Source organism: Symphalangus syndactylus, chromosome 3 (genome assembly GCF_028878055.3).
Source record: "Symphalangus syndactylus isolate Jambi chromosome 3, NHGRI_mSymSyn1-v2.1_pri, whole genome shotgun sequence".
NCBI classification, from domain to species: domain Eukaryota; kingdom Metazoa; phylum Chordata; class Mammalia; order Primates; family Hylobatidae; genus Symphalangus; species Symphalangus syndactylus.
The window spans coordinates 3,006,710-3,021,986 of NC_072425.2; positions in this window are offsets into that span (position 1 = coordinate 3,006,710).

Below are 15,277 nucleotides of genomic sequence, written 5' to 3' on the forward strand. Positions count from 1 at the left end.
TTTTATTTGAAGATATTCTTTTTCCCAATGTAGGCCTCTTAGCGCTTAGCATGTCCAATTGCAGTTTCTACAGAAAGAGTGTTTAAGAACGGCTCAATCAAAAGTAAGGTTCAACTCTGTTAGTTGAATGAACAGAACAGAAAGAATTTTCACAGAATGCTACTGTGTAGTTTATATTTGAATATATTCCTTTTTCCACTATTACCCTCTTAGCGCTCCGAATGTCCACTTGCATTTTCTACAGAAAGAGTGTTCAGAACTGCGCAATCAAAAGTATGGTTTAACTCTGTTAGCTTAATGAACATATCAGAAATAAGTTTCACACAATGCTTCTGTGTAGTTTTTATTTGAAGATATTATTTTTCCCAATATAGGCCTCTTAGTGCTCAGAATGTCCAATTGCAGTTTCTACAGAAAGAGTGTTTCAGAACGGCTCAATCAAAAGTAAGGTTCAACTCTGTTAGTTGAATGCACAGAACAGAAAGAAGTTTCATACAATGCTTCTGTGTAGTTTATATTTGAACATATTCTTTTTTCCACTATTACCCACTTAGCGCTACGAATGTCCAGTTGCATTTTCTACAGACAGAGTGTTTCAAAACTGCTAAATCAAAAGTATGGTTTAACTCTGTTAGCTGAATGCTCAGATCAGAAAGAAGTTTCACAGAATGCTTCTGTGTAGTTTATATTTGAATATATTCCTTTTTCCACTACTACGCTCTTAGCGCTCCAAATGTCCAGTTGCATTTTCTACAGAAAGAGTTTTCAGATCTGCTCAATCAAAAGTATGGTTTAACTCTGTTAGCTGAATGCACAGATCAGAAAGAAGTTTCACCGAAAGATTCTGTGTAGTTTATATTTGAAGACATTCCTTTTTCCACTATTACCCACTTAGCGCTCCGAATCTCCACTTGCATTTTCTACAAAAAGAGTGTTTCATAACTGTTCAATCAAAAATATGTTTTATCTCTGTTAACTGAATTTACAGATCAGAAATAAGTTTCACAGAATGCATCTGTGTAGTTTTTATTTGAAGATATTCTTTTTCCCAATGTAGGCCTCTTAGCGCTTAGCATGTCCAATTGCAGTCTCTACAGAAAGAGTATTCAGAACGACTCAATCAAAAGTAAGGTTCAACTCTGTTAGTTGAATGCACAGAACAGAAAGTATTTTCACAGAATGCTACTGTGTAGTTTATATTTGAATATATTCCTTTTTCCACTATTACCCTCTTAGCGCTCCGAATGTCCACTTGCATTTTCTGCAGAAAGAGTGTTCAGAACTGCGCAATCAAAAGTATGGTTTAACTCTGTTAGCTTAATGAACATATCATAAATAAGTTTCACACAATGCTTCTGGGTAGTTTTTATTTGAAGATATTATTTTTCCCAATATAGGCCTCTTAGCGCTCAGAATGTCCAATTGCAGTTTCTACAGAAAGAGTGTTTCAGAAAGGCTCAATCAAAAGTAAGGTTCAACTTTGTTAGTTGAATGCACAGAACAGAAATATGTTTCATACAATGCTTCTGTGTAGCTTATATTTGAGCATATTCTTTTTTCCACTATGACCCACTTAGCGCTACGAATGTCCAGTTGCATTTTCTACAGACAGAGTGTTTCAAAACTGCTCAATCAAAAGTATGGTTTAACTCTGTTAGCTGAATGCTCAGATCAGAAAGAAGTTTCACAGAATGCTTCTGTGTAGTTTATATTTGAATATATTCCTTTTTCCACTACTACTCTCTTAGCGCTCCAAATGTCCAGTTGCATTTTCTACAGAAAGAGTGTTCAGATCTGCTCAATCAAAAGTATGGTTTAACTCTGTTAGCTGAATGCACAGATCAGAAAGAAGTTTCACAGAATGATTCTGTGTAGTTTACATTTGGAGACATTCCTTTTTCCACTATTACCCTCTTAGCGCTCCGAATCTCCACTTGCATTTTCTACAGAAAGAGTGTTTCAGAACGGCTCAATCAAAACTAAGGTTCAACTCTTTTAGTTGAACAAACAGAACAGAAAGAAGTTTCATACAATTCTTCTGTGTAGTTTTTATTTGTAGACATTCTTTTTCCCAATATAGGCCTCTTAGGGCTCAGAATGTCCAATTGCAGTTTCTACAGAAAGAGTGTTTCAGAACGGCTCAATCAAAAGTAAGGTTCAACTCTGTTAGTTGAATGCACAGAACAGAAAGAAGTTTCATACAATGCTTCTGTGTAGTTTATATTTGAACATATTCTTTTTTCCACTATTACCCACTTAGCGCTACGAATGTCCAGTTGCATTTTCTACAGACAGAGTGTTTCAAAACTGCTCAATCAAAAGTATGGTTTAACTCTGTTAGCTGAATGCTCAGATCAGAAAGAAGTTTCACAGAATTCTTCTGTGTAGTTTATATTTGAATATATTCCTTTTTCCACTACTACGCTCTTAGCGCTCCAAATGTCCAGTTGCATTTTCTACAGAAAGAGTGTTCAGATCTGCTCAATCAAAAGTATGGTTTAACTCTGTTAGCTGAATGCACAGATCAGAAAGAAGTTTCACAGAATGATTCTGTGTAGTTTATATTTGGAGACATTCCTTTTTCCACTATTACCCTCTTAGCGCTCCGAATCTCCACTTGCATTTTCTACAAAAAGAGTGTTTCATAACTGCTCAATCAAAAATATGTTTTATCTCTGTTAACTGAATTTACAGATCAGAAATAAGTTTCACAGAATGCATCTGTGTAGTTTTTATTTGAAGATATTCTTTTTCCCAATGTAGGCCTCTTAGCGCTTAGCATGTCCAATTGCAGTTTCTACAGAAAGAGTGTTTCAGAACGGCTCAATCAAAAGTAAGGTTCAACTCTGTTAGTTGAATGCACAGAACAGAAAGAAGTTTCACAGAATGCTACTGTGTAGTTTATATTTGAATATATTCCTTTTTCCAATATTACCCTCTTAGCGCTCCGAATGTCCACTTGCATTTTCTGCAGAAAGAGTGTTCAGAACTGCGCAATCAAAAGTATGGTTTAACTCTGTTAGCTTAATGAACATATCAGAAATAAGTTTCACACAATGCTTCTGCGTAGTTTTTATTTGAAGATATTATTTTTCCCAATATAGGCCTCTTAGCGCTCAGAATGTCCAATTGCAGTTTCTACAGAAAGAGTGTTTCAGAAAGGCTCAATCAAAAGTAAGGTTCAACTCTGTTAGTTGAATGCACAGAACAGAAAGAAGTTTCATACAATGCTTCTGTGTAGTTTATATTTGAACATATTCTTTTTTCCACTATTACCCACTTAGCGCTACGAATGTCCAGTTGCATATTCTACAGACAGAGTGTTTCAAAACTGCTCAATCAAAAGTATGGTTTAACTCTGTTAGCTGAATGCTCAGATCAGAAAGAAGTTTCACAGAATGCTTCTGTGTAGTTTATATTTGAATATATTCCTTTTTTGAATACTACTCTATTAGCGCTACAAATGTCCAGTTGCATTTTCTACAGAAAGAGTGTTCAGATCTGCTCAATCAAAAGTATGGTTTAACTCTGTTAGCTGAATGCACAGATCAGAAAGAAGTTTCACAGAATGATTCTGTGTAGTTTATATTTGGAGACATTCCTTTTTCCACTATTACCCTCTTAGCGCTCCGAATCTCCACTTGCATTTTCTACAGAAAGAGTGTTTCAGAACGGCTCAATCAAAACTAAGGTTCAGCTCTTTTAGTTGAACAAACAGAACAGAAAGAAGTTTCACACAATTCTTCTGTGTAGTTTTTATTTGTAGACATTCTTTTTCCCAATATAGGCCTCTTAGCGCTCAGAATGTCCAATTGCAGTTTCTACAGAAAGAGTGTTTCAGAACGGCTCAATCAAAAGTAAGGTTCAACTCTGTTAGTTGAATGCACAGAACAGAAAGAAGTTTCATACAATGCTTCTGTGTAGTTTATATTTGAACATATTCTTTTTTCCACTATTACCCACTTAGCGCTACGAATGTCCAGTTGCATTTTCTACAGACAGAGTGTTTCAAAACTGCTCAATCAAAAGTATGGTTTAACTCTGTTAGCTGAATGCTCAGATCAGAAAGAAGTTTCACAGAATGCTTCTGTGTAGTTTATATTTGAATATATTCCTTTTTCCACTACTACGCTCTTAGCGCTCCAAATGTCCAGTTGCATTTTCTACAGAAAGAGTGTTCAGATCTGCTCAATCAAAAGTATGGTTTAAGTATGATAGCTGAATGCACAGATCAGAAAGAAGTTTCACCGAATGATTCTGTGTAGTTTATATTTGAAGACATTCCTTTTTCCACTATTACCCTCTAGCGTTCCTAATCTCCACTTGCATTTTCTACAAAAAGAGTGTTTCATAACTGCTCAATCAAAAATATGTTTTATCACTGTTAACTGAATTTACAGATCAGAAATAAGTTTCACAGAATGCATCTGTGTAGTTTTTATTTGAAGATATTCTTTTTCCCAATGTAGGCCTCTTAGCGCTTAGCATGTCCAATTGCAGTTTCTACAGAAAGAGTGTTTCAGAACGGCTCAATCAAAAGTAAGGTTCAAATCTGTTAGTTGAATGCACAGAACAGAAAGAATTTTCACAGAATGCTACTGTGTAGTTTATATTTGAATATATTCCTTTTTCCACTATTACCATCTTAGCGCTCCGAATGTCCACTTGCATTTTCTGCAGAAAGAGTGTTCAGAACTGCGCAATCAAAAGTATGGTTTAACTCTGTTAGCTTAATGAACATATCAGAAATAAGTTTCACACAATGCTTCTGTGTAGTTTTTATTTGAAGATATTGTTTTTCCCAATATAGGCCTCTTAGCGCTGAGAATGTCCAATTGCAGTTTCTACAGAAAGAGTGTTTCAGAAAGGCTCAATCAAAAGTAAGGTTCAACTCTGTTAGTTGAATGCACAGAACAGAAAGAAGTTTCATACAATGCTTTTGTGTAGTTTATATTTGAACATATTCTTTTTTCCACTATTACCCACTTAGCGCTACGAATGTCCAGTTGCATTTTCTACAGACAGAGTGTTTCAAAACTGCTCAATCAAAAGTATGGTTTAACTCTGTTAGCTGAATGCTCAGATCAGAAAGAAGTTTCACAGAATGCTTCTGTGTAGTTTATATTTGAATATATTCCTTTTTCCACTACTACTCTCTTAGCGCTCCAAATGTCCAGTTGCATTTTCTACAGAAAGAGTGTTCAGATCTGCTCAATCAAAAGTATGGTTTAACTCTGTTAGCTGAATGCACAGATCAGAAAGAAGTTTCACAAAATGATTCTGTGTAGTTTATATTTGGAGACATTCCTTTCTCCACTATTACCCTCTTAGCGCTCCGAATCTCCACTTGCATTTTCTACAGAAAGAGTGTTTCAGAACGGCTCAATCAAAACTAAGGTTCAACTCTTTTAGTTGAACAAACAGAACAGAAAAGAGTTTCACACAATTCTTCTGTGTAGTTTTTATTTGTAGACATTCGTTTTCCCAATATAGGCCTCTTAGCGCTCAGAATTTCCAATTGCAGTTTCTACAGAAAGAGTGTTTCAGAACGGCTCAATCAAAAGTAAGGTTCAACTCTGTTAGTTGAATGCACAGAACAGAAAGAAGTTTCATACAATGCTTCTGTGTAGTTTATATTTGAACATATTCTTTTTTCCACTATTACCCACTTAGCGCTACGAATGTCCAGTTGCATTTTCTACAGACAGAGTGTTTCAAAACTGCTCAATCAAAAGTATGGTTTAACTCTGTTAGCTGAATGCTCAGATCAGAAAGAAGTTTCACAGAATGCTTCTGTGTAGTTTATATTAGAATATATTACTTTTTCCACTACTACGCTCTTAGCGCTCCAAATGTCCAGTTGCATTTTCTACAGAAAGAGTGTTCAGATCTGCTCAATCAAAAGTATGGTTTAACTCTGTTAGCTGAATGCACAGATCAGAAAGAAGTTTCACCGAATGATTCTGTGTAGTTTATAATTGAAGACATTCCTTTTTCCACTATTTCCCTCTAGCGCTCCGAATCTCCACTTGCATTTTCTACAAAAAGAGTGTTTCATAACTGCTCAATCAAAAATATGTTTTATCTCTGTTAACTGAATTTACAGATCAGAAATAAGTTTCACAGAATGCGTCTGTGTAGTTTTCATTTGAAGATATTCTTTTTCCCAATGTAGGCCTCTTAGCGCTTAGCATGTCCAATTGCAGGTTCTACAGAAAGAGTGTTTCAGAACGGCTCACTCAAAAGTAAGGTTCAAATCTGTTAGTTGAATGCACAGAACAGAAAGAATTTTCACAGAATGCTACTGTGTAGTTTATATTTGAATATATTCCTTTTTCCACTATTACCATCTTAGCGCTCCGAATGTCCACTTGCATTTTCTGCAGAAAGAGTGTTCAGAACTGCGCAATCAAAAGTATCGTTTAACTCTGTTAGGTTAATGAACATATCAGAAATAAGTTTCACACAATGCTTCTGTGTAGTTTTTATTTGAAGATATTTTTTTTCCCAATATAGGCCTCTTAGCGCTCAGAATGTCCAATTGCAGTTTCTACAGAAAGAGTGTTTCAGAAAGGCTCAATCAAATGTAAGGTTCAACTCTGTTAGTTGAATGCACAGAACAGAAAGAAGTTTCATACAATGCTTTTGTGTAGTTTATATTTGAACATATTCTTTTTTCCACTATTACCCACTTAGCGCTACGAATGTCCAGTTGCATTTTCTACAGACAGAGTGTTTGAAAACTGCTCAATCAAAAGTATGGTTTAACTCTGTTAGCTGAATGCTCAGATCAGAAAGAAGTTTCACAGAATGCTTCTGTGTAGTTTATATTTGAATATATTCCTTTTTCCACTACTACTCTCTTAGCGCTCCAAATGTCCAGTTGCATTTTCTACAGAAAGAGTGTTCAGATCTGCTCAATCAAAAGTATGTTTTAACTCTGTTAGCTGAATGCACAGATCAGAAAGAAGTTTCACAGAATGATTCTGTGTAGTTTATATTTGGAGACATTCCTTTTTCCACTATTACCCTCTTAGCGCTCCAAATCTTCACTTGCATTTTCTACAGAAAGAGTGTTTCAGAACGGCTCAATCAAAAGTAAGGTTCAACTCTTTTAGTTGAATGCACAGAACAGAAAGAATTTTCCCAGAATGTTACTGTGTAGTTTATATTTGTATATATTCCTTTTTCCACTATTACCCTCTTAGCGCTCCGAATGTCCACTTGCATTTTCTACAGAAAGAGTGTTCAGAACTGCGAAATCAAAAGTATGGTTTAACTCTGTTAGCTTAATGAACATATCAGAAATAAGTTTCACACAATGCTTCTGTGAAGTTTTTATTTGAAGATATTATTTTTCCCAATATAGGCCTCTTAGCGCTCAGAATGTCCAATTGCAGTTTCTACAGAAAGAGTGTTTCAGAAAGGCTCAATCAAAAGTAAGGTTCAACTCTGTTAGTTGAATGCACAGAACAGAAAGAAGTTTCATACAATGCTTCTGTGTAGTTTATATTTGAACATATTCTTTTTTCCACTATTACCCACTTAGCGCTACGAATGTCCAGTTGCATATTCTACAGACAGAGTGTTTCAAAACTGCTCAATCAAAAGTATGGTTTAACTCTGTTAGCTGAATGCTCAGATCAGAAAGAAGTTTCACAGAATGCTTCTGTGTAGTTTATATTTGAATATATTCCTTTTTTGAATACTACTCTATTAGCGCTACAAATGTCCAGTTGCATTTTCTACAGAAAGAGTGTTCAGATCTGCTCAATCAAAAGTATGGTTTAACTCTGTTAGCTGAATGCACAGATCAGAAAGAAGTTTCACAGAATGATTCTGTGTAGTTTATATTTGGAGACATTCCTTTTTCCACTATTACCCTCTTAGCGCTCCGAATCTCCACTTGCATTTTCTACAGAAAGAGTGTTTCAGAACGGCTCAATCAAAACTAAGGTTCAGCTCTTTTAGTTGAACAAACAGAACAGAAAGAAGTTTCACACAATTCTTCTGTGTAGTTTTTATTTGTAGACATTCTTTTTCCCAATATAGGCCTCTTAGCGCTCAGAATGTCCAATTGCAGTTTCTACAGAAAGAGTGTTTCAGAACGGCTCAATCAAAAGTAAGGTTCAACTCTGTTAGTTGAATGCACAGAACAGAAAGAAGTTTCATACAATGCTTCTGTGTAGTTTATATTTGAACATATTCTTTTTTCCACTATTACCCACTTAGCGCTACGAATGTCCAGTTGCATTTTCTACAGACAGAGTGTTTCAAAACTGCTCAATCAAAAGTATGGTTTAACTCTGTTAGCTGAATGCTCAGATCAGAAAGAAGTTTCACAGAATGCTTCTGTGTAGTTTATATTTGAATATATTCCTTTTTCCACTACTACGCTCTTAGCGCTCCAAATGTCCAGTTGCATTTTCTACAGAAAGAGTGTTCAGATCTGCTCAATCAAAAGTTTGGTTTAAGTATGATAGCTGAATGCACAGATCAGAAAGAAGTTTCACCGAATGATTCTGTGTAGTTTATATTTGAAGACATTCCTTTTTCCACTATTACCCTCTAGCGTTCCTAATCTCCACTTGCATTTTCTACAAAAAGAGTGTTTCATAACTGCTCAATCAAAAATATGTTTTATCACTGTTAACTGAATTTACAGATCAGAAATAAGTTTCACAGAATGCATCTGTGTAGTTTTTATTTGAAGATATTCTTTTTCCCAATGTAGGCCTCTTAGCGCTTAGCATGTCCAATTGCAGTTTCTACAGAAAGAGTGTTTCAGAACGGCTCAATCAAAAGTAAGGTTCAAATCTGTTAGTTGAATGCACAGAACAGAAAGAATTTTCACAGAATGCTACTGTGTAGTTTATATTTGAATATATTCCTTTTTCCACTATTACCATCTTAGCGCTCCGAATGTCCACTTGCATTTTCTGCAGAAAGAGTGTTCAGAACTGCGCAATCAAAAGTATGGTTTAACTCTGTTAGCTTAATGAACATATCAGAAATAAGTTTCACACAATGCTTCTGTGTAGTTTTTATTTGAAGATATTGTTTTTCCCAATATAGGCCTCTTAGCGCTGAGAATGTCCAATTGCAGTTTCTACAGAAAGAGTGTTTCAGAAAGGCTCAATCAAAAGTAAGGTTCAACTCTGTTAGTTGAATGCACAGAACAGAAAGAAGTTTCATACAATGCTTTTGTGTAGTTTATATTTGAACATATTCTTTTTTCCACTATTACCCACTTAGCGCTACGAATGTCCAGTTGCATTTTCTACAGACAGAGTGTTTCAAAACTGCTCAATCAAAAGTATGGTTTAACTCTGTTAGCTGAATGCTCAGATCCGAAAGAAGTTTCACAGAATGCTTCTGTGTAGTTTATATTTGAATATATTCCTTTTTCCACTACTACTCTCTTAGCGCTCCAAATGTCCAGTTGCATTTTCTACAGAAAGAGTGTTCAGATCTGCTCAATCAAAAGTATGGTTTAACTCTGTTAGCTGAATGCACAGATCAGAAAGAAGTTTCACAAAATGATTCTGTGTAGTTTATATTTGGAGACATTCCTTTCTCCACTATTACCCTCTTAGCGCTCCGAATCTCCACTTGCATTTTCTACAGAAAGAGTGTTTCAGAACGGCTCAATCAAAACTAAGGTTCAACTCTTTTAGTTGAACAAACAGAACAGAAAAGAGTTTCACACAATTCTTCTGTGTAGTTTTTATTTGTAGACATTCGTTTTCCCAATATAGGCCTCTTAGCGCTCAGAATTTCCAATTGCAGTTTCTACAGAAAGAGTGTTTCAGAACGGCTCAATCAAAAGTAAGGTTCAACTCTGTTAGTTGAATGCACAGAACAGAAAGAAGTTTCATACAATGCTTCTGTGTAGTTTATATTTGAACATATTCTTTTTTCCACTATTACCCACTTAGCGCTACGAATGTCCAGTTGCATTTTCTACAGACAGAGTGTTTCAAAACTGCTCAATCAAAAGTATGGTTTAACTCTGTTAGCTGAATGCTCAGATCAGAAAGAAGTTTCACAGAATGCTTCTGTGTAGTTTATATTAGAATATATTACTTTTTCCACTACTACGCTCTTAGCGCTCCAAATGTCCAGTTGCATTTTCTACAGAAAGAGTGTTCAGATCTGCTCAATCAAAAGTATGGTTTAACTCTGTTAGCTGAATGCACAGATCAGAAAGAAGTTTCACCGAATGATTCTGTGTAGTTTATAATTGAAGACATTCCTTTTTCCACTATTTCCCTCTAGCGCTCCGAATCTCCACTTGCATTTTCTACAAAAAGAGTGTTTCATAACTGCTCAATCAAAAATATGTTTTATCTCTGTTAACTGAATTTACAGATCAGAAATAAGTTTCACAGAATGCGTCTGTGTAGTTTTCATTTGAAGATATTCTTTTTCCCAATGTAGGCCTCTTAGCGCTTAGCATGTCCAATTGCAGGTTCTACAGAAAGAGTGTTTCAGAACGGCTCACTCAAAAGTAAGGTTCAAATCTGTTAGTTGAATGCACAGAACAGAAAGAATTTTCACAGAATGCTACTGTGTAGTTTATATTTGAATATATTCCTTTTTCCACTATTACCATCTTAGCGCTCCGAATGTCCACTTGCATTTTCTGCAGAAAGAGTGTTCAGAACTGCGCAATCAAAAGTATCGTTTAACTCTGTTAGGTTAATGAACATATCAGAAATAAGTTTCACACAATGCTTCTGTGTAGTTTTTATTTGAAGATATTTTTTTTCCCAATATAGGCCTCTTAGCGCTCAGAATGTCCAATTGCAGTTTCTACAGAAAGAGTGTTTCAGAAAGGCTCAATCAAATGTAAGGTTCAACTCTGTTAGTTGAATGCACAGAACAGAAAGAAGTTTCATACAATGCTTTTGTGTAGTTTATATTTGAACATATTCTTTTTTCCACTATTACCCACTTAGCGCTACGAATGTCCAGTTGCATTTTCTACAGACAGAGTGTTTGAAAACTGCTCAATCAAAAGTATGGTTTAACTCTGTTAGCTGAATGCTCAGATCAGAAAGAAGTTTCACAGAATGCTTCTGTGTAGTTTATATTTGAATATATTCCTTTTTCCACTACTACTCTCTTAGCGCTCCAAATGTCCAGTTGCATTTTCTACAGAAAGAGTGTTCAGATCTGCTCAATCAAAAGTATGTTTTAACTCTGTTAGCTGAATGCACAGATCAGAAAGAAGTTTCACAGAATGATTCTGTGTAGTTTATATTTGGAGACATTCCTTTTTCCACTATTACCCTCTTAGCGCTCCAAATCTTCACTTGCATTTTCTACAGAAAGAGTGTTTCAGAACGGCTCAATCAAAACTAAGGTTCAACTCTTTTAGTTGAACAAACAGAACAGAAAGAAGTTTCACACAATTCTTCTGTGTAGTTTTTATTTGTAGACATTCTTTTTCCCAATATAGGCCTCTTAGCGCTCAGAATGTCCAATTGCAGTTTCTACAGAAAGAGTGTTTCAGAAAGGCTCAATCAAAAGTAAGGTTCAACTCTGTTAGTTGAATGCACAGAACAGAAAGAAGTTTCATACAATGCTTCTGTGTAGTTTATATTTGAACATATTCTTTTTTCCACTATTACCCACTTAGCGCTACGAATTTCCAGTTGCATTTTCTACAGACAGAGTGTTTCAAAACTGCTCAATCAAAAGTATGTTTTAACTCTGTTAGCTGAATGCTCAGATCAGAAAGAAGTTTCACAGAATGCTTCTGTGTAGTTTATATTTGAATATATTCCTTTTTCCACTACTACGCTCTTAGCGCTCCAAATGTCCAGTTGCATTTTCTACAGAAAGAGTGTTCAGATCTGCTCAATCAAAAGTATGGTTTAACTCTGTTAGCTGAATGCACAGATCAGAAAGAAGTTTCACCGAATGATTCTGCGTAGTTTATATTTGAAGACATTCCTTTTTCCACTATTACCCTCTTAGCGCTCCGAATCTCCACTTGCATTTTCTACAAAAAGAGTGTTTCATAACTGCTCAATCAAAAATATGTTTTATCTCTGTTAACTGAATTTACAGATCAGAAATAAGTTTCACAGAATGCATCTGTGTAGTTTTTATTTGAAGATATTCTTTTTCCCAATGTAGGCCTCTTAGCGCTTAGCATGTCCAATTGCAGTTTCTACAGAAAGAGTGTTTCAGAACGGCTCAATCAAAAGTAAGGTTCAAATCTGTTACTTGAATGCACAGAACAGAAAGAATTTTCACAGAATGCTACTGTGTAGTTTATATTAGAATATATTCCTTTTTCCACTATTACCATCTTAGCGCTCCGAATGTCCACTTGCATTTTCTGCAGAAAGAGTGTTCAGAACTGCGCAATCAAAAGTATGGTTTAAATCTGTTAGCTTAATGAACATATCAGAAATAAGTTTCACACAATGCTTCTGTGTAGTTTTTATTTGAAGATATTGTTTTTCCCAATATGGGCCTCTTAGCGCTCAGAATGTCCAATTGCAGTTTCTACAGAAAGAGTGTTTCAGAAAGGCTCAATCAAAAGTAAGGTTCAACTCTGTTAGTTGAATGCACAGAACAGAAAGAAGTTTCATACAATGCTTTTGTGTAGTTTATATTTGAACATATTCTTTTTTCCACTATTACCAACTTAGCGCTACGAATGTCCAGTTGCATTTTCTACAGACAGAGTGTTTCAAAACTGCTCAATCAAAAGTATGGTTTAACTCTGTTAGCTGAATGCTCAGATCAGAAAGAAGTTTCACAGAATGCTTCTGTGTAGTTTATATTTGAATATATTCCTTTTTCCACTACTACTCTCTTAGCGCTCCAAATGTCCAGTTGCATTTTCTACAGAAAGAGTGTTCAGATCTGCTCAACCAAAAGTATGGTTTAACTCTGTTAGCTGAATGCACAGATCAGAAAGAAGTTTCACAGAATGATTCTGTGTAGTTTATATTTGGAGACATTCCTTTTTCCACTATTACCCTCTTAGCGCTCCGAATCTCCACTTGCATTTTCTACAGAAAGAGTGTTTCAGAACGGCTCAATCAAAACTAAGGTTCAACTCTTTTAGTTGAACAAACAGAACAGAAAGAAGTTTCACACAATTCTTCTGTGTAGTTTTTATTTGTAGACATTCTTTTTCCCAATATAGGCCTCTTAGCGCTCAGAATGTCCAATTGCAGTTTCTACAGAAAAGGGTTTCAGAACGGCTCAATCAAAAGTAAGGTTCAACTCTGTTAGTTGAATGCACAGAACAGAAAGAAGTTTCATACAATGCTTCTGTGTATTTTATATTTGAACATATTCTTTTTTCCACTATTACCCACTTAGCGCTACGAATGTCCAGTTGCATTTTCTACAGACAGAGTGTTTCAAAACTGCTCAATCAAAAGTATGGTTTAATTCTGTTAGCTGAATGCTCAGATCAGAAAGTAGTTTCACAGAATGCTTCTGTGTAGTTTATATTTGAATATATTCCTTTTTCCACTACTACGCTCTTAGCGCTCCAAATGTCCAGTTGCATTTTCTACAGAAAGAGTGTTCAGATCTGCTCAATCAAAAGTATGGTTTAACTCTGTTAGCTGAATGCACAGATCAGAAAGAAGTTTCACCGAATGATTCTGTGTAGTTTATATTTGAAGATATTCCTTTTTCCACTATTACCCTCTTAGCGCTCCGAATCTCCACTTGCATTTTCTACAAAAAGAGTGTTTCATAACTGCTCAATCAAAAATATGTTTTATCTCTGTTAATTGAATTTACAGATCAGAAATAAGTTTCACAGAATGCATCTGTGTAGTTTTTAGTTGAAGATATTCTTTTTCCCAATATAGGCCTCTTAGCGCTTAGCATGTCCAATTGCAGTTTCTACAGAAAGAGTGTTTCAGAACGGCTCAATCAAAAGTAAGGTTCAACTCTGTTAGTTGAATGCACAGAACAGAAAGAATTTTCACAGAATGCTACTGTGTAGTTTATATTTGAATATATTCCTTTTTCCACTATTACCATCTTAGCGCTCCGAATGTCCACTTGCATTTTCTACAGAAAGAGTGTTCAGAACTGCGCAATCAAAAGTATGGTTTAACTCTGTTAGCTTAATGAACATATCAGAAATAAGTTTCACACAATGCTTCTGTGTAGTTTTTATTTGAAGATATTATTTTTCCCAATAGAGGCCTCTTAGCGCTCAGAATGTCCAATTGCAGTTTCTACAGAAAGAGTGTTTCAGAAAGGCTCAATCAAAAGTAAGGTTCAACTCTGTTAGTTGAATGCACAGAACAGAAAGAAGTTTCATACAATGCTTCTGTGTAGTTTATATTTGAACATATTCTTTTTTCCACTATTACCCACTTAGCGCTACGAATGTCCAGTTGCATTTTCTACAGACAGAGTGTTTCAAAACTGCTCAATCAAAAGTATGGTTTACCTCTGTTAGCTGAATGCTCAGATCAGAAAGAAGTTTCACAGAATGCTTCTGTGTAGTTTATATTTGAATATATTCCTTTTTCCACTACTACTCTCTTAGCGCTCCAAATGTCCAGTTGCATTTTCTACAGAAAGAGTGTTCAGATCTGCTCAACCAAAAGTATGGTTTAACACTGTTAGCTGAATGCACAGATCAGAAAGAAGTTTCACAGAATGATTCTGTGTAGTTTATATTTGGAGACATTCCTTTTTCCACTATTACCCTCTTAGCGCTCCGAATCTCCACTTGCATTTTCTACAGAAAGAGTGTTTCAGAACGGCTCAATCAAAACTAAGGTTCAACTCTTTTAGTTGAACAAACAGAACAGAAAGAAGTTTCACACAATTCTTCTGTGTAGTTTTTATTTGTAGACATTCTTTTTCCCAATATAGGCCTCTTAGCGCTCAGAATGTCCAATTGCAGTTTCTACAGAAAGAGTGTTTCAGAAAGGCTCAATCAAAAGTAAGGTTCAACTCTGTTAGTTGAATGCACAGAACAGAAAGAAGTTTCATACAATGCTTCTGTGTAGTTTATATTTGAACATATTCTTTTTTCCACTATTACCCACTTAGCGCTACGAATGTCCAGTTGCATTTTCTACAGACAGAGTGTTTCAAAACTGCTCAATCAAAAGTATGGTTTAACTCTGTTAGCTGAATGCTCAGATCAGAAAGAAGTTTCACAGAATGCTTCTGTGTAGTTTATATTTGAATATATTCCTTTTTCCACTACTACTCTCTTAGCGCTCCAAATGTCCAGTTGCATTTTCTACAGAAAGAGTGTTCAGATCTG